At 46.3% G+C, this 23,912-nt stretch overlaps 1 protein-coding gene across 2 annotated transcripts in view; it reads left to right on the top strand.

Moving 5' to 3' along the window:
* Positions 1-23,912, top strand: part of PHKG1 (phosphorylase kinase catalytic subunit gamma 1) — a 198,656-nt gene that overhangs the window by 80,051 nt on the left and 94,693 nt on the right. The window lies entirely within an intron of this gene.

Genomic DNA, 23,912 nt, shown 5'->3' on the forward strand with positions numbered 1-23,912 from the left:
ATAAATGTTGCTCTTTCTTTTTTTGGACTCGCATATTCATTGACACTGAGTGACTCACAAAAATCGTAACTATTTGTAAATGTACCAGAAATGCATGCTCAAGCAGTGAGTTCGTATGACAGCACTATGAGCCAGATGTGCCAACATTTGCAATTACAAAGCGTGCAATGCACAAATTGGTTCACTTTACAATTGCTAAACTCAAATTGTTTAAGTGAAATTGTAAGATACAAATATCTTTGTGACTTACATGTTAGCATTGCAACTCTTTCCAACTTGTAAGGCAGACAGGGCGTTAATGGGCCCCACCTTTCAAGAAAATATAGCAATGATATGCAAGCACTCCTGCAGTCACAAAACATTGACAGATTCCAACTGCTAGGGCAGACAGGTAACTCTTTACATAGTGGATGCTAGAATCAAAGAACAAATGAGAGCAGCACACGTGACCTTCTCTCAATTTCACCTACTGATTTGTGATTGTAATCCCACATAGTCACCTCAATTTTTTTTTTTTTTTTTAACTACAAAGAGTCCAATTAAGTATTAGATCAAATTAAAATGTATTCTTCAAAATATAGAATTAAAAGCTTTTGAGTCAGAATAGTCTCTTATGCTGTGACACCAGCATATTTTGAGGCCCAATTAACAGCTTGCTGAAATTCAAGGGGCAATAACAAAATATCTTTATGGCATCCTGTGTTGGATGAACTCGAATATTCTGATATTTACTAGGTCAAAAAAAGGAGCTACTGTTTTAGCCCTTAACACAATCCTGTTATTCGGACTTCTGGACTCGCTTTCGGAGGACAGGCCACAGCCGTTTAAAGGCATGGGCGGCGCCATTGTCCAAGGCCCTACTGGTAATGTGATCTTTCTGTCACCTTTGTCGATTTTTCTTTCAGAACCATTTTTGACTGACCCTCCCGTTTAAGGGTCCCAAATATAACTATATTAAATTCAATGTTTACACATGCTTGAATTGTCAGAAAATAGGCAGTAAAATTCAAAGTTGCTCAGAACAAGTTCGGAGTCCCAAAAATTCGCAAAATGACAATGAGCTTGGGGGCCTTTTCAGTGAAATAGTTCAACAGTCTAGGATTCTGGCTCAAAAGAAAATCTCACCTAGGCTTCTCAGATCAATGCTGTGACCTCTGACTACTTTTTGTTGGTTTTAGTTGAGAATTCTGAAGACAATCCTGCCTTTTGTGCCCTCTCGTGTGACAGCTCTGTTGGTCAATATGTTTCCAAAGCTAAAATAAGAAAGCAAGACTTGTCTACCACAGCACTCATCCTCTGGTACACCAGTCCTCCTCATCTCCTTCAGCTTCACTCCATCCATTTATCGGTTGTAGCGCTTTCAGAGGTTGTCACTCATAGTTGTATCTTCCCATACTGGACGATCTGTAATAAGTATCTCAATGGAGGCATGTGATCTTAAAGGTATCAGAGCGTTTGTAACTCTTAACAATTTAGTGCATGATTGTATGAGTGGTCACAAGAAAATTATTATCAGGAACTATAGAGTTTTCACATAACAGAGTATAGCACAACTGTTTAATACTAGACTCCTCTAACTTTAAACTATTGATCAGAAAATGTTATATCCTAAAACAGGTGCTTTTATTGAACTAATTTATATTTAATTTCTTCAAATATGAAATTGTATGTTTCCTACATTTTATTTTTTAGTGTATATCATACGATACCCTGAGTTATTTTTGTATCAAATACATGATAGTTTGTTTTTATTCCGTTTTGCAAATTGTTTGTGGTTTTTCTTTCATAACTTAAAGTTACTGTACAAACTATGCTTGTTACCCTGACGAACCTATTCTGTTGAGACACGTGTTGGGGAGGTCCTTTTGAATGAAATTTGACTAAATGACACTCAACCGATTCAAGAATTTTGAAGAATACATAATTTTATCTAATGCTTAATTGCCTTTCTCCTGGTAGTTAAAAACACATAAAGGAAGCTGTCTGCGAGGGAGGGCTTTCATTGTGCGAGTGCCAGCTACTAACATAAAAAGAAGCAGTTATAGGCTCTCATTACAACCCTGGCGGTCGGTGTTAAAGCGGCGGTAAAACTGCAAACAGGCCGGCAGTAAAAACAATGGAATCAAGACCGTGGCGGAAACCGCCAACATAGACAGCCACTTTAACACTCAGACCGCCACGGCGGTACAAACAAACAGCATGGCGGTCACCGCCAACAGACAGGCGGAAGACAATGTACCGCCCACACTATCATGACACGCCAATACGCCACCTTTTCCGGGGTGGATTCACCGCGAACAAAAGCACGGCGGAAACAGGACTTGGAAGGGAAAACGCTCACCTCTACACACCCCACGGGGAACCAGGACGCCATGGAGCCTGAACTCCAAATTCTACCCGCCATCCTCTTCCTGCTCCTCTACCAGGAGCACGAACGCTGGTGGCAATGACCACGGTGAGTACTGCACCTACAACACAGGGGAGGTGGGAGGGAAAAGAGAGTGACACACACATGCAATATGCAACACCCCCACCCTCACCCACAACAACACACACACCAATACATGTTGAAACGTTACATTACCCCCCCTCCCTCAGCCCCCCCGGAAGAACGCAAGGACAAAAGGAAATGAGTTGAACGATTGTAATCATGAAAAATCCATTAGCCAAAAATCGAAATACAGCATAAACAAGTATGTACACCAACTATACAAGTCCGGATGGTGCACTATTGACAGTCCGTGGACCACTGGGCCCAAAATGCATGGGCGAGGCCCACACTCGATACCAGACTCCAAACGGAGAGAACACTGCAGGGGCATCAGATCGAAAATACACAGGCACCTCAGGGGGAAGGGAAGGGGGTCACCTCAGCCGGATGAGTGCACAACGCCAGCTCCACGAGGGGGCTCCATGCCCACTGCTGTATCCTTGGGAGTGGGAAGCCACAGTCTCACAAGTCTCTCCAGTGGGTGGTTTGCCCACTGCTTTATCCTGGGGAGTGCAAAGCCACAGTCTCTCAAGTGGATAACAGTCTCCACTGGTTCTGGAGGGGGCTTGGTGGCCAGAGTGCTCCATCCTGCCAAGGACTGAGGTAGTGGATGTGATACTCCACTGGTTCGGGAGGGGGCTTGGTGCCTAGAGTGCTCCATCCTGCCAAGGATAGGGTGAGTGGATGCCTTTCTCCACTGGTTCTGGAGGGGGCTTTGTGCCCAGAGTGCTTCATCCTGCCAAGGACTGAGGTAGTGGATGTGACACTCCACTGACGGTTGCCTGACATGGAAGCTGTCCAGGCCCCTGGAACTGACCACCAGCTTCGTACGACTGACCACTGGGGATGGCAGCCATGTCTGCGGTGGTGCCACTGGCACATGATGTGGCTTTGCTACTGGCGGTGCTTGCGGTGCTCATTGGCCAGCGGTGCTGGTGGGTGGCTCAGTGAGCGTGCTGCTGGTGGAGGTGTCCTGGGCAGGGGTGCTGGCGGCGGTGTCCTGGGCAGCGGTGCTGTTGGCGGCGGTGTCCTGGGCAGTGGTGCTGTTGGCGGCGGTGTCCTGGGCAGCGGTGCTGTTGGCGGCGGTGTCCTGGGCAGCGGTGCTGTTGGCGGCGGTGTCCTGGGCAGCGGTGCTGTTGGCGGCGGTGTCCTGGGCAGCGGTGCTGGTGGCGGCAGGGTCCTGGGCAGCGGTGCTGGTGCTGGCGGGGTCCTGGGAAGCGATGCTGGTGGCGGCGGTGCATGTGGCGGTGCTGGTGGTGGTCTTGTCCGCCGTGCAGGTTGGAGGCGACTTCCCTTTCTTTCTCTGCCCCTTCCCCACCTTGGATGGTGGCGCAGCTGTCTTCCCACTCCCAACTGTAGTCCTGGGAGAGCCCTTGGTGGCTTAGGTGTTTTGCCCTTCTCCCTCCGGGCTGTGGTCAACTTCTTAGGTTTCTGAGGTGGGGCACTGTCCTTGGCCTGGCTCCGTGGCACACTGGCTGCCCTGCCGCCGGGCGCACTCTAGAAGCCGGTTACTGCTTGCACCACTGTTCCTGGTGAGGTGGTGGCTGAGGTGCTGGGTTGGGACCTAGAAAGGCGTGCCCTAGGGCAGTGTTGTCCAACCTTTTTATCGCCGCGGACCGGTAAATGTTTGATAATTTTTCCGTGGCCCGCTTGTCCCATTGTGTGACAAGCGGGCCACAGAAAAATTATCAAACATTTACCGCCCGCCACAGTGGGCGGCCCGGTGCTGATTGATCCACGGACCGGCACCGGTCCGCGGCCCGGGGGTTGGGGAACACTGCCCTAGGGGACGGAAGGGGTGGGGAGGTGAAGGGAAGAGGTCAATATTAGCCAGGAAATGCTTTTTAGACACTGGGATGGGTAGATGGAGGGGGTTTGGGAGTGGAGGAAGAGGTAGTGGTTGTAGGAGGCGTTAGTTTGATTACTTTGGGTGAAGGTGCATGGGCTGGAGGCTGTCATGAGGTGGATGGCTGTTGGGTGGGTGTGTGACTGCGTTTGTGTATTTTGGGAGGTGGGCTCACAGACAAACGTGTTGTCCAGAGTGTTGTCTGCCCTGCTAAAACACATGCGCAGCTACATAGTGTTCCCTCAGGTGGAGGATTTGCCTACACTGAAAGGTGACTTCTATGCCCTGGGACATATCCCCAACATCATAGGTGCCATTGATGGGACACATGTGGCCTTGTTCCCCCCGCAGGAGTGAACAGGTGTACAGAAACCGGAAGAGTTACCATTCAATGAATGTGCAGATGGTGTTTTTGGCCGACCAGTACATCTCCCATGTGAACGCCAAGTTTCCTTGCTCAGTGCATGACACCTACATTCTGAGGAATAGCAGCATCCCTTATGTGATTGGGCAACTCCAGAGGCACCGTGTGTGGCTATTAGGTGAGGACGTGGACCCTATACAGTGTGAATATTTGTCTGGGTCTGGGGTAGTCCCTAATGGTTAGCGTGTGTCTAACAGTTGTCCCTCGACATTTGCAGGTGTCTCTGGCTACCCCAACCTGTCATGGCTACTGACCCCAGTGAGGAATCCCAGGACAAGGGCAGAGGAACGCTGCAATGAGGCACATGGGCGAACTAGGAGTGTTATAGAGAGGACCTTTGGCTTCCTGAAGGCCAGGTTCAGGTGCCTCCATATGACAGGTTGTTCCCTATACTACTCACCAAAGAAGGTGTGCCAGATCATCGTTGCCTGCTGTATGCTGCACAATTTGGTTTTGCGACAACAGGTGCCCTTTCTGCAGGAGGATGGTCCTGAAGGAGGTGTTATTGCAGCTGTGGAGCCTGTGGACAGTGAAGAAGAGGAGGCAGAAGAAGAGGACATTGATAACAGAAACACCGTGATCCATCAATACTTCCAGTTAGACACAGGTAAGACGACCTCACTGCCTCCTACATCTGATAAAATTGTTCAACTTCTCATCTGTCTGTCACTTTCACCCTGTAATGGACCCTGATTTGTCACGCTCCTTTTTGATTTCACAGATGTAGGTCCCACTGTGTGACCTCTGTAATGTTACCTCATGGACTCGAACTGTGTGACATAGGTATGTTGACTATACAATGGACATTGCTATTTCCCTCCGGTATTGCAAATGCACAATTGTGAAAGCACAGACTGACTCCAGATATTTTTGTGATTTAAGGGTGTTTATTTATGTACTAATAGTGGAGGGGGTTGTAAAATGGTCAGGGGTGATGGTGGAGGAATGTCCATGGCAGAGTCCAGTCTATTAGTCTCACAGGTGCATTGTCCAAAGGGGCATAGGAAGTGGAGCTGGGGCAGTTTAAGTATGGACAGGGTGACAAAGTGGGACAAAAGGATGACAATCAGGGTGGTCTTATTTCTTGGCGGGGGTCTTGGCATTGTTCTCTGTCTTTGTCCTGGATCTCAGGGACCGCTTGCGGGGTGGTTCTCCTTCTGCAGGGGGTGGGGTGCTGGTGGCCTGTTGGTCCTGTGGCGGGGCCTCCTGTCCACTAGCTCCGGCGGAGGTGGTGGGCAGTTTATCGTCCTGGCTCGTGTCAGGGGCCCCTTGTTGTGCCACAATGTCCCTCCTGGTGTCCACGAGGTCCTTCAGCACCCCTACAATGGTGCCCAGGGTGGTATTGATGGCTTTGAGTTCCTCCCTGAACCCCAAATACTGTTCCTCCTGCAGCCGCTGGGTCTCCTGAAAGTTTGGCCAGTACCGTTGCCATCGTCACGTGGGAATGGTGGTAGGCTCCCATGAAGTTGGAGAGGGCCTCGTGGAGAGTGGGTTCCCTGGGCCTGTCCTCCCCCTGTCGCACAGCAGCCCTCCCAGTTCCCCGGTTTTCCTGGGCCTCTGTCTCCTGAACCGTGTGCCCACTACCACTGCCCCCAGGTCCCTGCTGTTCTTGGGGTGGTGGGTTAGCCTGGGTTCCCTGTAGTGGTGGGCACACTGCTGCTTGACGTGTCCTGGGGACAGAGGTATGGGCCTGCTGGGTGGGTGCTGTGCTGGTGTTTCCTGAGGGGGGAGGGTCTGTGTTGGCCTGTGAGTGTGTCAGGGGAACAGACTATCCCGAGGTCCCAGATGGGCCGGGCTGGTTATCTAGATCCAGTTGGACAGAGCTGCTGTCATCACTGTGGGCCTCTTCTGTGGGTGGAGTGGACATGGCTGGAACCTCCTGTCCGGTGACGTTGGATAGGGTTCCTGCAGGGGTGTAAGGACATGATTATTGCATCTCTGTGTGCCATGGTGTGCAATGGGTCGGTGACCCTGTACCCCAGTGCTTCCATTCCTGTGCTCGAGCTTGTGTGATAATTGTTTAGGGGTCTGTGTGGGTATGTGTAGTGGCCATGCATTGGTGATGGGTGTCCATGCTTTGGTGTTGCATGCAGGGCTTGGTGTTGGGATGTGCTGTTTGTGATAGTGGGACATATGTGAGGTGTTGGAGTGATGGGGGTGAGGGGGTGGGTGGGGGTATGTGATGGCATGTAGGTAGGGTGGAGGATTAAGTAGTTAACAGAGTCCATTCCTCCATCTACTCCTGCGAGGCCCTCAGGATGCAGCATAGCCAAGACCTGCTCCTCCCATGTTGTTAGTTGTGGGGGAGGAGGTGGGGGTCCGCCGCCAGTCCTCTGAACCGCTATGTGGTGTCTGGAGACCACGGAACGCACCTTCCCCCGTAGGTCGTTCCACCTCTTCCTGATGTCATCCCTAGTTCTTTGGTGCTGTCCCACTGCGTTGACCCTGTCCACGATTCTGCGCCATAGCTCCATCTTCCTAGCTATGGTGGTGTGGTGCACCTGTGATCCGAATATCTGTGGCTCTACCCGGATGATTTCCTCCACTATGACCCTGAGCTCCTCCTCAGAAAACCTGGGGTGTCTTTGCGGGGCCATGGGGCGGTGTGGGTGATGTGTGAGGTGGTGTGTGTTGTGATGTGTGGGGTGATGTTTAGGGGTGTGTGGTGTTTTGTGTGTGTGATGGTGTTGTGTGCCTGTGGATGCTGGTGTAGTTTCTGGTGGTGTCTCTCTCTGGCCTTCCTTCATTTTTTGGGTCGTAGGGGTTTGTGGGTGATGTTGGTGTGTGTTTTAAATTCTATTGGGTGCGTGGGAGTGGTGTGTGTATGTGTATCAGGTGTGTGTATTTCAAATTGTCCAATGTGGCTGTGTTTTGGAGATGTGTGTGTATTTTGAGCGTGGCGGTGTGTACCGCCAATGGTTTACCGCGGTTGAAAGACCACCGCCTGGATTCGTGGGTCATGATAGTGTGGGTGTATTCTTGTTGGCGTGACGGTAGACGTTTTGTTTTTGCCAGTTTATCACTGACCTTTGGTGTGGCGGACTTGTGTGGGTGTCTGGATTTTGGCGGATTCCGAGCTGTGGGTCGTAATAGCTGTGGCAGAATTCCGCTGCCACGGCGGAGTGTTGGTGGTCTTCTGCACTGTGGTAAGCGGGATTTACCGCCAATGTTGTAATGAGGGCCATAATGCCATGGACCCCTCCATACCTTCCTGACATTGTACGGATGGTTTGGTTATTACTGCTGCTATCACATTAAGGAGCACTTCGCAACAGCAGATGGAGGACCCTTGCAGACGGCCAACTCTGCATTTTCAGCCATTCGATTAGGAACTCCTGCCTCATGAATTAAAAAAGAACATATGTTCTAATAACCCTTACAAAAGGCCTTGATGTGCGGTGCACGTTTAATGCATCTGGCACAGTGTTACTATTTAAACTCCTGATTCTAGAAGCATAAAAGTAGCCCATAGTCAAGAACTTCACCCCCCAAGCACAACCCGCTGTTTCCGTGTTGCACGTGGGTTTTGTGGGGAGGGTTACACCAACCCTGCTTTCTCTGGGGGGCCTGGGTTCAGGCGCCCTGTAGTGTGAGAGGAGGAAGCCATGTCCTGTAATGACCTATACTCGGCCAGGGATTCTGCAGTCCACTGGCCACAGGACACTCTGGGTTTAGGTGTTCGCCTTACTGATGACTCAGCACTTCAAACCTCTGAAAAATGTGCCCCTTCTGCATTGCCTATGTGATGAAAGTACAGGCTGCCTACAAGGACCCGAATGCATCGAGGAACCTGACTAGCCGGGGGTTCAGATTGTCTAACATATGTTTAGGGCAGTGTGGTATTTACTACTGATTGATGTGGCAGTTTCTAAAGTGCACTGCTACCTGACCCGTGTCCTGGTGATAACATGACACCCTTGCAGAGAACGGCGCTGAAAGATCTAGCAGGGAGAAGCAGCAACCAATGGATGAATAGGCATGTTTTTAGTTGTTTATGAAACCATTGAGTGATTGAATGAAGCGTAGAGAGAGGAGAGCTTTTCAGGCTTTGGAGGTGAGATAACTACAATACTTTCCAACTAGCCTGGATCGTCTGATGCGAGGAATGAAGACACAATTGGGACACGTAGAGCGCAAGTGACGGAAAAAGTTGTAATGTTTAAGCATCTTCTGGACGGTCAAATGTACAAGGGCATAAGCACAGTGATTTTAAAAGACGCTTTGCTCCTAGGAGCCAGTGAAGGGAAAAAGTGGCACATCTTCTATGCAGTGCTCTGATGAAAGAGAGACATAACGATCATTCCTGATGTCTAAGATCGAGCAGGCACACATTTTTGGCAAATTTGATGATACTCCAAAAGGTATTTAGGAGACCAAGAAAGTTGGATTACAATAAACGTGCTACAGTGGTGGCTTGAAAAAACATCTTGTGGAAATGGAAGGAGAGAAAATTTGGCATCCTTTATTGGACTTCAAGCAAAAAGAAACCCAAGGAAACATTTGCCAGAAAAATTAAGTTGGTATCTACGATGACTCCTGAGGTATTGGCTGAAAAAACAGGGAGGGGTGATGAGCCAAGCTCAAAAGGTCCCCAGTTGGGATCTTATGTTGAAAATGTGCCTAAGACTAAGGTCTTAGTCCTAGATGAGTTAAGACCACGTGAGTTGTTGTATGTCAATCAAGCGAAGGATGATTTGCAGACCTTAAACTGGGACTTGAGCAATGAAGTGCCCCCATCCTATCTCAGATCAACTGCATTTCATTGGTATATGAAAAGAAGTTTAGATTAAAAGAGTGAATCAAAGATGTACGAAAGACACAGAGATTAAAAAAGAGTAAGTCTAAGTGCAGAGCCACGCGAGTACAGCACAGTGGAGAGCTTTATATTCAAATTGAAAGGGAGAAGCAAAAAACATTGGGTATGATAAGGGAGAAAGCAACATTGTCTCTGTAGGGTACAGTCTTCCTCCCCAGCCTCCGTCAAAAGGCAGATCAGGGTTGGGACACTCAATCAAAGACTGCAGAAAGATCAAGACGAATTAAAGCTGCTGCATAATCAGAGTGCCAGCATCTATGAATTGTATTGAAGATAATGACCACAATATTCTCAGTTCCAAAGGAGGGAGAGAAGCCTGATTGGGGTGTTCAATGCAAGGATGAGATTCCAAGTTTGAGGATAGTTGGAAATTTACATAAAACTCAATGATTTTGGGAGCTGCGAGAAGAAGGGGAATGGTTCTATAAATATATTGACTATTGGATCTAATGTTGGATTTTTTGATTTAGTAAAAAGAAGTATAGGTGCTTGTTTCCAGATTTTAGGAACATATCCTCAAGAGTTGGAGAGATATGCATGATGGTGAGCTGAGGAATCATTTCAGGTGCCAATAATTCCTGGGTATTGACGAGTAAAAGGTCAAATGGAGAGCCAGAGGAAAGTGCTTTCATTTTTTTAGATCTCGGCTAGACAGTGCATGCCCTGTGTCGAAGAGACATGTTGTTTTCAATCTGTGGGCTTCAGTCTGCCCATAGGCTTACCATTTGCTTGGTCCATTGTTGCTCTTGTATCCATTGTGCCCATTTGTCCATGGCATGCATTGTCCTGCCTCTTCTTGTATTTAGCCCTCCCCCAGAGCATGGCCGAAGTACTTGTGTCCTTCCACCGCTCCCATTTTGGGAGCTACTTTTTTGTTTGTGTTGGGCACTCGACACAAATGCTCCTGTTCTAACAAGCTCCCTCCCACCCGTCCCAACCCTGTTGCTGCAGATAGAATCTTTTGTATGCCATTCAGTAGCGTGGAGCAGTGCGCTGTCATTTGGTTAATGGCGCTCCGTCAGAAGGAAAACACATCACCACACTGCATTAATGGAAATGTTTTCTATCGACTGAATTTCAGAGGAAAACAGTAAGAGATGTTTAATTTACACGTAACTAGCAGCCTGAGTACATTTCTATTATCCTTTAAACAGCGTTTAGTTGCTCAGTTTAATTGCCCTTTTTTTATCCGGGATCTTCTGTGAGGTTTTCCACGCTCCACCATTGGCTTTCATCTGGTTCCCCGAGGGTTCGTGTTGGAATTGCAAAAAAAAGATGACTTGAAGCACTTTTAAAAGAGTGTCGCAAAGTTCAGCTCCTCGTAAAGTTTTGTGCATCTTTTGTTTGAACATTTACCAAAAGCATACTTTACAAATTCAACATGCCATGGTTAATCACGAATGTTTAAGAAAATGTCAACACCTCATTTAGCCTATATCCGACCCTGTGCTGTGAGCCAGCGACTGCAGGAGTGCATGGTATATAGCCCCTCCCCCTTCATAATGTAAGCAATGCGCCTCCCAGCCCTTTAACCTAAACAATCCTGTCTAAATTTCCACACGCAGCGCTCCTCTCCCCCTCCCCTTCCACTCCTCCACACAGTACAGGTCTTACCAAAGTCGTGCTTTGAACGATGTATTTTCACAAACCCAAACAGTTTTTCCCAGCTGATCGCCAGATTCCCCCACACGCCTAAAAACAAAATAGGCATTACTCCCTGATTTATCTTTTTGAAGCAAAACGATTCTTCAAACCAATAAAGTAAGCCCCAAACTGAAATAGTCTTCCCCATAGAATGTGATTGTTACCTCAAATCGCCAACCAAGATTATCTCAGTTTGACAGATAGTCCACGGGACCAATCAGCCCTCACTGCAAAATCATTATTATTTTTACAGTTGTATATAGGGCCAACCCGACTCAAAAGAGTTGTAGCGCTTTACATGAGCACCAGCTCGATTACACATGGTCAAATTGATTTCATTTAGGCAGTGAGCTGCGTGGGATCGCTAGATGTTGAGTTGCAGTTGAGACTCAAACCCGGTTCCCCAGTTCCAAAGTTGGTACCTCTGGCCCTAACGCATTCCAAATCAGTAGCAATCTCAGGCCCACAGTGATCACTGAACAATATAGCTAACCAATGCAGAAATGTCCCGCAACAAGCTGGCCTATGAAGACAACAAGCCTTCAACTCCACATAATTCAACACAATGTCACACAATTAAGTGCCACGCAATTCCACACAACACAAATCAACACTACATAAGTGGACTCCACACACCACATTTCAACATCTCATAATTTCACACCACACAATTCAGCTCCACATCATTCCACTTCATGCCACATAATGGCAATCCAACAAATTCAACTCCACACATTTCCATTCCACTACATGCTACATAATTCCACTTCATATAATACCACTCCATGAAACATAATTCCATTACACTCCATGCGCCACAATTCAACTCCCGATAATTCCACAACACATAATTCCACTCCAACCTATATAATTACACTTCACACCACATAATTACACTTCACATATATCCACTCAGCTCCAAAACGCACAATTACACTCCACAAAGTTCAGCTCCACACCGTGCCACATATTTACACTCCACATAATTCCACACCATGCCACACAATTCCACAAAACGCCAAACCACACAATTCAGTGCCAGAGAATTCCATACCACGCTACATTACCCTCCACACTACATAATTACTCTCCACATAAATCCACTCCACACCACAAAGCAATGCATCACATAAATGCACTCCACGCCATGCCACATAATTCCACTCAATATAATTTCACTCAATGCCACAGAATTCCATTCAACACAATTTAACTCCACACCACAAAATTCCACTCAATACATGCCACTCCACAACACACATTACCACTACACATAATTCCACTACACTTAATACCACATAATTACTATCCACGTGATTCCACTGTACACCATTGCACATAATTCCACTAGACGTAACTCCACTCAACGCCACACAATTCCACAACAAACAATTCCACTCCAACCTACATCATTTCACACCGCATAATTGCAATCCACTCAATATAATTCAAAATCATTCCACATAATTTAGCTCCACTACATACCACTCCATGCCAAACAGTGCCACTTCACATAAATACACACCATGTAATATAATTACACTTCACATAATTCCACTCCGCGCCATGCCACTTATTAACATTAGATATAAATCAGCTCCACCCCCATACGTCCACTCCACTCCATAACACATGGCTTAAAGACACTGACATTGACAATAGCTGTCGGTTTGCCGAGAACTGTTTGCTTGCCAATGCCTGTGCTGAACTGTGTCTTCCTCAAGAACAAAGATGGAGATGAAGGTGGTCGGAGGAGGTTAAAGGACAGTGGTAGAAGGAGTAGACTAGGTAGATAAGGAGAGAGGATTACTGGAAGGCTCGAAAGACTGTAATAGGTCGGTGACTTTGTCCTGAAAAAAGTCAAAAAGCCTAGAGCACAGAGTATGCAATGGTTGATACAGCTGCAATAGTAATCTGTTCTGGTGTTGCAAATTACATTTGATAGAGCCGCCCAGCGACTTTTGGTAGATACGCTTGTCATTGTGCGTTTGTGTCTTTTATGCCACACTTTGGCCTTATTAATAGAGGGAATTAACCACAGGGTTTGGTAAGTAGTTCAATAGGTATGGGGAAATGTAGAGCAGCAGTAATTAACTCATGAGAATTAGATCTGCTGATGTCATAACCAAAAGTCAAAATAGGGGGAGAGATGGTAAACCTCACAGCGACCTCTGTCGAAGCACACAGGCAGACTCTCCAATATGAAATAGCAGGTATAAGATGTGAAGAGAATGTGACAAAAAATAGAATAGCACAATGATCAGCGCAGACGAGAGTATTTGATATACAGGGGGCAAGTTGGGGGAGGGAGGAGGCAAATGTTAAGTCCAGTGTGTGACCTTTTAAGTGGATGGGCCCATTTACATATTCAAATTGAGGCAAAGATGTAGCTGAAGATTGGCAATGTTATTGGTGAAATCATTAACTTGGAGAGTGAAGCCGTCTACCTAAAGAAAGTGATTAGCACGAATACGTTGTGGGCAGATAAACTCCTGAAGTGCATGAACACAAGGGCCCTTGTAAGTGTGGTAAAGTGCACTATATGTGCCTAGGGCCTGAAAATTAAATGCAACTAGTGGGTCTGAAGCACTGATTGTGCCACCCACTACAGAAGCCTTTCAAACATGTCTCAGGCCTGCCATTGCAGAGTCTGTTTGTGCAGTTTTAAACTGCCATTTCGACCTGGCAAGTGCACCCACTTGGCAGGCCCAAACCTTCCTTTTTGTTACATAGAAGTCACTCCTAAGGTAAGCCTTGGTTAGTCCCAAGGGCAAGGTGCAGTGTATTTAAAAAGTTGGACATGTACTTTTAAGTTTAAGATGTCCAGGTAGTGAAAAACTGCTAAATTTGTTTTTCACTACTGCAAGGCCTATCTCTCCCATAGGTTAACATTGGGGATACCTTGGAGCATCCTTTAAGTGTAACTTTCAATGAGAAAAATATAGAAATATGGAGTTTGGTGTCGCTTAACTCACAATTTAAAATCGCAGGTTATGGTGAAGTCGGATTTAAAATTGTAAGTCTAAAAATGCCACCTTTAGAAAGTTGGCGTTTTCTTACTTTAAGCGTTCTGTGCCTCTGCCTCCCTGTGAATACATGTTTGGGGAGATGATAGCTGGGCTTTGTGCACTCCCACCAACACACAAAGGGAGCTTGGGTTGACATTTGCACCCTAATGGTCCATCACCGTGCTGGTGGGTCTTCCTGGGCTAGATGGATGTGAGGAGCTGGCTCTAACACCTGAATTGAACGTTGCCTCTCCTCACACAAATGGATGCCTACACCCCTGTAGAGTGTCTGGAGCCAGGGAAGGAACGGCGGGGACCTTGCGATCTTCAATGACCTCTCTAAAGTCTCCCCCACTTCAAAGGCTCATTTAGGTATATGTACTGGACCCCAAACTCCACCAAATCAGAACTCTACTGGAACCAAGATCATTCTGCCAGGAAGAAGGACTGCTGTGCTGCTAGGATGGACTGTCACTCTGCAACTGCATTGCAGTGTTGGCGTACAGTGTGCTGTGCTGTAGAAGGGCTGGCCACTTTGCTACTTGCTTTGCTGTGTTCAGCCTGCTGCTTCTGGCCTGGAGTGAGAGGGACTGAACGTGCTTTGTAGATTCTTGAATCCAAGATTCTCCAAGGGCTTGTTGGCTTGCCCTCTGTTTTTGCAGTCTCAAGGACATCAAAGACTATCTGCAACCATCCTTGTGCTGTTGGAGTCTGCCATCTGTGAGTCCTACACTTGCCTAAGTTGCCCCTCTCCAGTCCTGGGCCCTCAGAAGTGGGTTCTGAAGCAGTTGACGTATCACCTGGATTGCATGAGAAAAATCGGTGCATTGCTCCTTTGATGCAGAGGCTATTCGACAGTGGATTCACAGCCTGCGGGGCCCAATGATGATGATCTGCGCAGCTCAATGACGACGCATTGCATTCACTTCAGAGGAGCCTGATGACGATGCAGTGATGCGACTGCATGGAAAATACGACGCATCATGCCCTGGATGTCGACTCTCGGCTCCATCAAAAGTCCAGTTTCAGTAGACCCTGTGTGGGTTCTGTAGCCGGCCTTCTCTTCATCATGGTCGAACTGGATTTGGGATTTGGACCGGTCTCTCAAACAACTTTTTGACCACTAGTGATTTCTAAGCATTGCTTTCACATTTAGGGGGTCATTCTGACCCTGGCCGGCGGCGGAAGCCGCCGGCCTGCCGGGAACCGCCAGAATACCGCTGTGCGGTCAAAAGACTGCCACGGTTATTCTGAGTTTCCCGCTGGGCGGGCGGGCGACCGCCAGAAGGCCGCCCTCCCGCCCAGCGGGAAACCCCTTCCCACGAGGAAGCCGGCTCCGAATGGAGCCGGCGGAGTGGGAAGGGTGCGACGGGTGCAGTTGCACCCGTCGCGATTTTCAGTGTCTGCATGGCAGACACTGAAAATCTTAGTGGGGCCCTGTCACGGGGGCCCACGACACCCCTTACCGCCATCCTGTTCCTGGCGGTGACAACCGCCAGGAACAGGATGGCGGTAATGGGGGTCGGAATCCCCCAGGGCAGCGGAAAACCGGCAGTACACCGCCGGTTTTCCGTTTCTGACCGCGGCTGAACCGCCGCGGTCAGAATGCCCATGGGAGCACCGCCAGCCTGTTGGCGGTGCTCCCGCGGTCGTTGGCCCTGGCGGTTTTTACCGCCAGGGTCAGAATGACCCCCTTAATCTTTAAAAATTCATATCTCAACTTCTGCTCATTTAATTTGTGTACTTTCAGTCTTGTTGTTCTTAGAAAAATAATCTCTATTATCCTAAACTGTTGTGAAGTCTTTTTGTGCTGTGTTTTACTGTGTTACTGTAATTTAAGTTTGCACTAATACTTTACAAATTGCCTCTTCAGTTACACCTGACTGCTCTTCGCCAAGCTACCAGAGGGTGAGCACAGGTTAATTGAGGGTGTGTATTTGACTTACCCTGACTAGGATTGTGGTCCCTACTTGAACAGGGTGCATACCTCTGCTAACTAGAGACCTGATTTCTAACAGGTGGAAAATGGATTAGGGATTCGAAACAGAAAAAAACAATCAATGCTGCTGTAGCACCTCATCTGTTGGATTCAGAATGGCAGAAAGGTCCGAACCAAGGGGGTTTGTTTTTTAAAAACAAAAACTTTGGTAACATTTGTTGCACAGCTGTCCACCAAACATTTTGTACCTTGAGAGGAACCTTAACAAAAACTAACATAACAGTGGTTCTTCTCAAGGTGCAGAGATCACAGCTGAAATTGACGTTTTCTGTAAATTAAGCAGGTTTTAGTTTTTCAAGGAGGCAGACAAAAGGTTCTCCGCCACCCTGATGGAATACAACTGTACTCTGTCCACCAAACTCTAAATCAAACCTTCACTATGCATTTAAAAATTAATAGCATACATGCAAGCACTCGACCCTTGTCAAAATGAATTGATAACAATTATATTTATTATTCTACCTTAGAAAGGTTAGACATTTCCAAAAATTCACTCAAAAAGGGCAGTCCATTTATATCAGTAAAAGTTACCCTTTCTACAGCTGTCAGTAAAGATACTTAATATTTGTATATCCTTCCTGTTTCCAGTTTCACAGAATTAATTACCATACCATCATAATTGCATTTTTAGACCTCTAGAGAGCTGTGACAGTAAAAACTGGCAAAGCATTCAAAATGATTGTTCTGATACGCCAGCTAATCCGACGTTTTTTAGAGGGGATTGTAGCAGCTCCATTGACTTTGTGCTCACTCACGTAAGGATCTAGCATGAAGTCAAAGATCTTAGGGTGGGAGAACAGCGCAGTAGTAATCACTCACCTATTTTAGTAAAGTGTGACAGGTGGTTTTCCACCAAAGCTAACACCCAGTGCGAATGTGAGGGCATGCTCCCTATTACGGTGACAAATAACAAACGCTCCATAAAATGGGAGACCGCAAATTCCAATGGGCCAATGACCAAAATACATGACTTAGTTTTCAAGTACCAAACAGCGTTCAACTTTCTATAGGTTCACCTACTCAGTTTATGGCTACACACAAGGAGTTTTTTTCCTCTATGAAGGATTTATCCTCCAGAGTCTCCAAGGGGAACAAACCGTGCAGGAGGAGTAATTGTAGATGGTTTAACAAAGAGTGCAGGCAGCCCAAGAGCAGACTCTTGGAAGCAGTAAGGTTAAATAGAGAAAAGATAATTACAGCACGATGTGAGTATGCCCATATAATAAAGATCAGTAAGACTAACTGGGAGGAAGTGACCTGGCAAGATCTGTTACAAGCAGCAAAAGAAACTAATTCCAAATGGTTCTGGTCTTTGATTGCTTAAAGAGGGCATAATGAAAATCCCAGACCCGAATGTCATATCTCTGCTGAAAACTGGACGCAGTATTTTTTTAGAGCTCTACAGACAGGAGATAGTTCTGTCTGTGGACAATGAGAGTATAATAGTGACAGATACTTTTGGCACAAGTGTGCTTATACCATTTACCTTAAGGGAAACAGAGACAGCAATCTTAGCCTAAAAATCGGGAAAGCCTCCAGGCCTAGATGGAATCCCTTCCGATGTGTTCAAGTCTGATCTTAAATTCTGGGGACTTTATATCAATAGCATGTCCAATGCAATTTTGGCAGGGTGTCAACTTACCCAATCATGGAGAGGTACGATAATTGTCCCAATCCATAAGAAAGGGGACAGGTCTATTCCGGGCAACTATAGACCAATAAGCCTCCTAGACAATCTACAGAAGATTTTTTCCTACCAGGTCCTGTTCAGGCTTAAGGATTGAAGACAATGACGTCTCAAGCCATTTGCAGGCAGGGTTTAGGCAGAAAACTAGTATAAAAGATCATGTTTTTCACTTTTTAACAATAAAATGGAAAATTGTCCATTTGAAGACAGGGAGACTTTTCGTTGCCTTTGTGGACCTTAAGTTCGCTTTTGACTTGGTCCCCCGAGACAAATTATGGAAGATCATGGCATGGTCGGAGTTCCGGGACCCTTGCTAAAACTGATCCAAGGCTTATACTCTGGAAGCTATGCTAGAATAAGGTGCGGAACAGATGGTGAACTTACGGGGGAACTTCCACTGCAGAAAGGTGTGAGACAGGGCTGTGTGCTGGACCCACACTCTTTCTATGTTTTATAAATGCTTGTATCCCCTACTTATATGACTGTGGAAATGATGCCCCGAAACTGGGTGGGGTTAAGATGCCATGCCTGTTATTTGTGGATGATACCTTATTGCTCTTGCACACTGCTTCAGGATTAGCTAGGCTCCTTGAGAAATTCTGGGGTTTTTGCAGGAACTATGGACTCCAAATCAATGCCACTAAGACTAAATACATGGTGTTTGGGGACACAAATCGTAGAGTGAGGAAAACGATAATGCTTGACGGTAAAATTTTAGAAAGAGTACTGGGCTTTGATTATTTGGGAGTCAGGATGGAGGATTCGCATAAATGGCCAGCTCACCTGCTAAAGTGTACTATGTCACTGAAACAAAAATCAGGAGGCATATTGAGATTTGCTGCTAGATCATCTAGATACTCCATTATGCCAGCAATAGAAATTTATAAAAGCCAAGCCAGAGGAGGAGTCCTATACGGCACAGAGATATGGGGGCATAGCAATTTGCAAGATGTAGAGAGAGCAAAACATTTGCATTTAAAAGCATTGCTAAAAGTCCCTTTGAGTTCTCCCACACTGCCCATTCGAATGGACTTAAATCTACATTCCATTGCAAAGATAGCTGCCTTTGTAGCCACTCCAATATTGGATTAGATTATGGTCCACAGATACTCTAGACCCGTATAGAGTATGGCTTGGAGCGTTGTTAGCAGCCCCACAAATAGAGAAAATTCCATGGTATAAATATATGAAAAAACTTTTTTTTAAACTTGGCTTAAGACAGTATTGGTCAGATCCTATGCATCTTCCAAAGCATGCTACTCTGATTTTAAAGGATGCCTATTGGATAAACTGGCAAGTAGATGAATTGGCATCAGTTCCGCCCCTTAGTCTGACGGACAATTTTTTATTAACCAGTGCCACTACGAGTTTGCATTATTTAGATATAATAACATCACCTCCAGGACGTGCACTTTATATTAGATGTAGAGTTGGATCCCTATCATTGTGGGCTCTGACTTCCAGATAGAAACAAACAGAAAACCCAACAGATCTTTGCCCAGTGGGACGTATGACCCAGGAGAGTATCGCTCATGTTTTATTTTTTTGCCAGGCGTATAAGAAACCGAGGGTTTGCTGGATTAGACCATTATGCAAATCCTTGGGTATTAGGGATCGCCATTCGGCCATTAGGATCTGCAAAACAAGTCCACGTGTGATTGTGGTATGCGTGCTGGCAAGGTTTTTAGACGCAATTAGGCATATTCGGGGCAAATTATTAACCATCAAAGCATAAGTTTTACTTTTAATTATAGTCATTACTTTTGTATATATATATATAGTTTTACTGACTAGAATAATATATTAGCTAGATGTAATTCACTTTCAATTAATCTTATTTCGTTATTGTGTGAAAGATATAATGCACTTTATATACTGTGTGAATTGAAAGGCCCTTATTGCTTTTTGCACAAAGACCTGTATTTATAGATACGTATTAATACTTTTCTGCCGCTGTGTATTTTTTGCATTTTTGACTTTTTATAACATTGATATTTTGCACATTTGCATCACATGGTTTTGGATGAGCTTGGACCTGAGATTTACTGAGATTGATGTGCATTTTAATGATTTTTCTTAAGTGTTTTATATGTAAGAAATTTTGCTAAAAATGCCTTTAGGGCATTTTTGCCAAAATAAAGCTGAAATTGAAAGAGAGCTGAGAAGAGACCAGATGCAGTTTGCGAGGGAGCTCATTCATTAGCAACCATGAGGGAAAAGGCTCTCCTGCCCCTTCAGACAAGCTTAAAGCATGGTGTAACCAGAAGTGGAGCAGAAGCAGAGCACAGTGCCCAGAAAGGAATCTACTGGTGAATCTCTCAGCCAAATAACCAGGTCTAGAAAGATACACAGCTCTGTGAACCAAAGCTAAGGCTTTGAACAAAATCTGTTTCTTAACTAGCAACCTGTGCAGAGCTTTGAGTGCAGCTGTGGTCGATGAACGTCTCAGCAGACATAGAAGTAACCTGACTACAGCATATCTGTGCCCTCATGGCGAGGGCATTGTCCAACTTCACACCTATTTTTTTAACCACTAGAGATGAAGGCGACATGGCTGGCAATGCAGAGGCCCAGAGATCTTCCCACCAGTTGGACACCTGTGACCCAAAAGGATTAATTTCTGTCTTCTCTGCGTTGTTTTTAAGTTGGCTGCTCCATGCATACAGTCGGTAAAAGGAGCTGTGATAGAGGCATGAGAACCCTTGAAGGCAAAGAGCAGCTGAGTGTCATCAGCGTATGAAATGATCTTACATTTTAGACGGCTCGACTACAGAAGGCAGGGGGGGCATAAGAACATTACAGAGGGTTTGGCTGAGTGAGAAGCCCTTCAGGACCCCTTGGTTAACTGCCTTGTCCTCCAAGGAAAAAGGAGCGGGCCGACTGATTGGCCTGCCTCTGGCACCCAGGAATGACTTGCACTACTCCCACACAGAACACCCTCCCCTCCTACCCAAGACAGAGAGACGGTACAGGAGGATAGTGTGTGGAACGGTGTCAAAGGCAGCAGACAGATCGAGAAGGACCAAGGCCGCATTTGTCCCTGAATCCAAAGACCATTTACTGTGTCAGATATGTCCAGGACTGACGATCTCGTACTATGAGGGGGGTAAAAGCTGAATTGACTTACATTCCTCAAGATACTCAGAGACTTGAACATTGACTAGCTTTTTCAGCATTTTTGTAAAGGCTGGCAGAAGAGAAATGGGCCTTTAATTACAGAAAATGCTAAGATCCAGTGCTGGCTTCTTAAACAGAGGGACCACTTTGACAGGTTTCCAGGTGGCAGGCAAAATTCCCCAAAAAAGGGAGAGATTCAAGATAAAGTTAGTCACTGGATTAATGAAATCCATTTCCTCAGCAAGCAGCTTAGGGGGGGGCAGGCATCTACAAGAGACCCTGATTTACATTTCAGGATGGCTTCCCTGGACTTTCCAAGGATATAAGCCTAAACTGAGTAAGCCTGTTACTGGCCTTGTCTAGGTCAGAATCACAGACAAAAGGGTGAGATCTCCGGCAAGGCAGGCAATGTTTTCCGAATGTCCGAAATTTTAGTTTCGAAGTACGTTGCCAGCCCATTGCCAAGTTTTTGAGAAGGAATGATAGCTCTTTGATAGGACTGCAGGGAGATAGAGCAGAAACTCTTCTCCGCAGAACTGATTTTCTCTGTGTAGAACCAGCTCTGGGCCTGTTTGAGAAAGACGGAATAAGCTCTGAGAGCAGATTTATAAACAGTTTTACTATCCGAGGAATAGTCCTTGCGCCAAATGCGCTCAAGCTTTTTGCAAGCTTTACATTCCTCGCCCAGGTGTGAAGACAACCATGGGACAGAAAATCTGCCCTTTCTCTTCTTCTGCTCCTGTAAAGGAGCTAACGCTTCTGCTGCCCCCTGAAGCCAGGTGTTAATAGCCTCTACATTTTAGTCATTAATCAAATGGGGGCAGGAATAGGCCAGGAAGTCTTCCCAGACTGAGGTTGTCACCTTCTTCCATCCCCTAAAGGCAGTATGGTCCGCCAACCTGACAGGGTATAGCTGAAGTCCAATTAAAGAAAATCAGATAGTGGTCAGACCACAAGGTGGGCTTGGGAAACCACATTGATAACAGACAGTTGGAAAAAATGTAATCAGTAGTGTGTCATGCCAAGTGCCTGGGTGCCAGAACCAGCCGAGTCAGATCCAGAGCGGGCATACGCTCAGTAAGCAAAAAAGCCAACTGGTCAAGTGGGTCATCCACATGCAAATTGAAGTCTCCTAGGATGGTGAAGTTGGCCCATTTCAAAAGATGGGGTGCCAGTGCTACCTCTAAAGATTTAATAAAGTCCCCAGCGTGGCCATGGGGACGATACATTAGTGCCCCTAAAAAAGAAATTTGAGCAGAAAGCATACGATGGAAACCTAAACTCTCCACTCCCTTAAGGTCGCTGAGCTCAAAAATTGTATCTGTTACAGTGGACCAAAGAATACCTCTCCGGGATAGCCAGTGCAATATCCGGAGTGCAAGACTCTTTCAGCCAAGTTTTGGTCATGAAGACACATCTAAATCCCCATCACGAAGAAGAGCAAAGATGATGAGGGCATGTTTGTGCAAAGAACGGACATTGATAAGAATGGCTGACAACTCCTTCCCTCGATTACCCCCTGAACATGAGGTGTCTACTGAACCAGCCTTAGACGCACTAGAGGGACCAGGGGACAAGTGGTAGGCAGGACAGGATACCCATCCCAGGAAATCCTCTGTGTTCAGCAGGCAAGGGCAGTACAGCTTGGACTGAGAGCCCTGACCTCACTTCGGGAGTAGCGGATACCTCAACGATTGACTGGAGCCCTATGGGCAGCGTGGCTGGCATTGTCTGCGGTCAGTACCCAGATGGGTGCAGATGTGCATGCAACTGGTATGCCCCCTGGGTGCATCCATGCTGGAGTGCTGTTTAAATGCACTGGCAGCATCAGTTACTCTTATGCCGATCGACTAGAGCACAGCCTCACCAAAAATGGCACCTCTAGTCGTCTCCGTAGAAAAAATGGTCGCCGACAGCATCCCTTCCAGTAAATACCCCATATTTCAGCCCCAGAACCCCAGCAACATAAAAAAAAGCGCCCCACAAGGTAAGTGCGAGAATTTATCCCTTTTTGAAACCAGGCAAAAAAATACGCAGGTTAAAATAGTAAATATGCAAGATGAGGAGCATACCACCCTGTTTAAATGCACTGGCAGAATCAGTTACTTCCCTCCCTACTACTGAGCGACTAGAATGCAGCCTCACTAAAAATGGCGTCTCTATTCATCTCAGTAGAAAAAATGGCCGCCAACAGCAGTGCTTCCAGTAATAGCAGTTTAATGTAGTGCAAACACCACCCAAGGGCATTGGATAACTTTACATGAGCACCAGATTACATTACACAAGGTCAGATTCATTTCTTATAAGCACAGGTGATTAAGTGATTTGCCCAGAAACAAAGGATGTTGGGCCAACATCATGATTCTGAACCTGGTTCCTCAGATACAAAATCTTAAGTTCCAGTCCATGGCTGCATCCATATTTCTCAATATATGTGTGAAAGTCGTACACAAGTGTTATGCGTTACACCTGACAGCCTTAGGGTGGTCATCCCACAACTTTTTGCCTGCCTCCCTCTAATTTTCTGGCACTGTTTTTGCTGGTTTTAGGACTCTGCACACTTTACCACTGGCAAGTAGTGCTAAAGTGCATATGCTCTCTCCCTCAAACATGGTAACATTGGTTTATCGCCAATTGGCATATTTGATTTACTTATAAGTCCCTAGTAAAGTGCACTACATGCCCAGCACCTGTAAATTAAATGCTACTAGTGGGCCTGCAGCACTGATTGTGCCACCCACATAAGTAACCCCTTAACCATGTCTCAGGCCTGTGATTGCAAGGCTTGTGTGTGCGGTTTCACTGCCACTTTGACTTGCCATTTAAAAGTACTTACCAAGCCTTAAACTCCCCTTTTTTCTACATATGTCACCCCTAAGG

The sequence above is a fragment of the Pleurodeles waltl genome, chromosome 3_2 (assembly GCF_031143425.1).
Source record: "Pleurodeles waltl isolate 20211129_DDA chromosome 3_2, aPleWal1.hap1.20221129, whole genome shotgun sequence".
In the NCBI taxonomy this organism is placed as follows: domain Eukaryota; kingdom Metazoa; phylum Chordata; class Amphibia; order Caudata; family Salamandridae; genus Pleurodeles; species Pleurodeles waltl.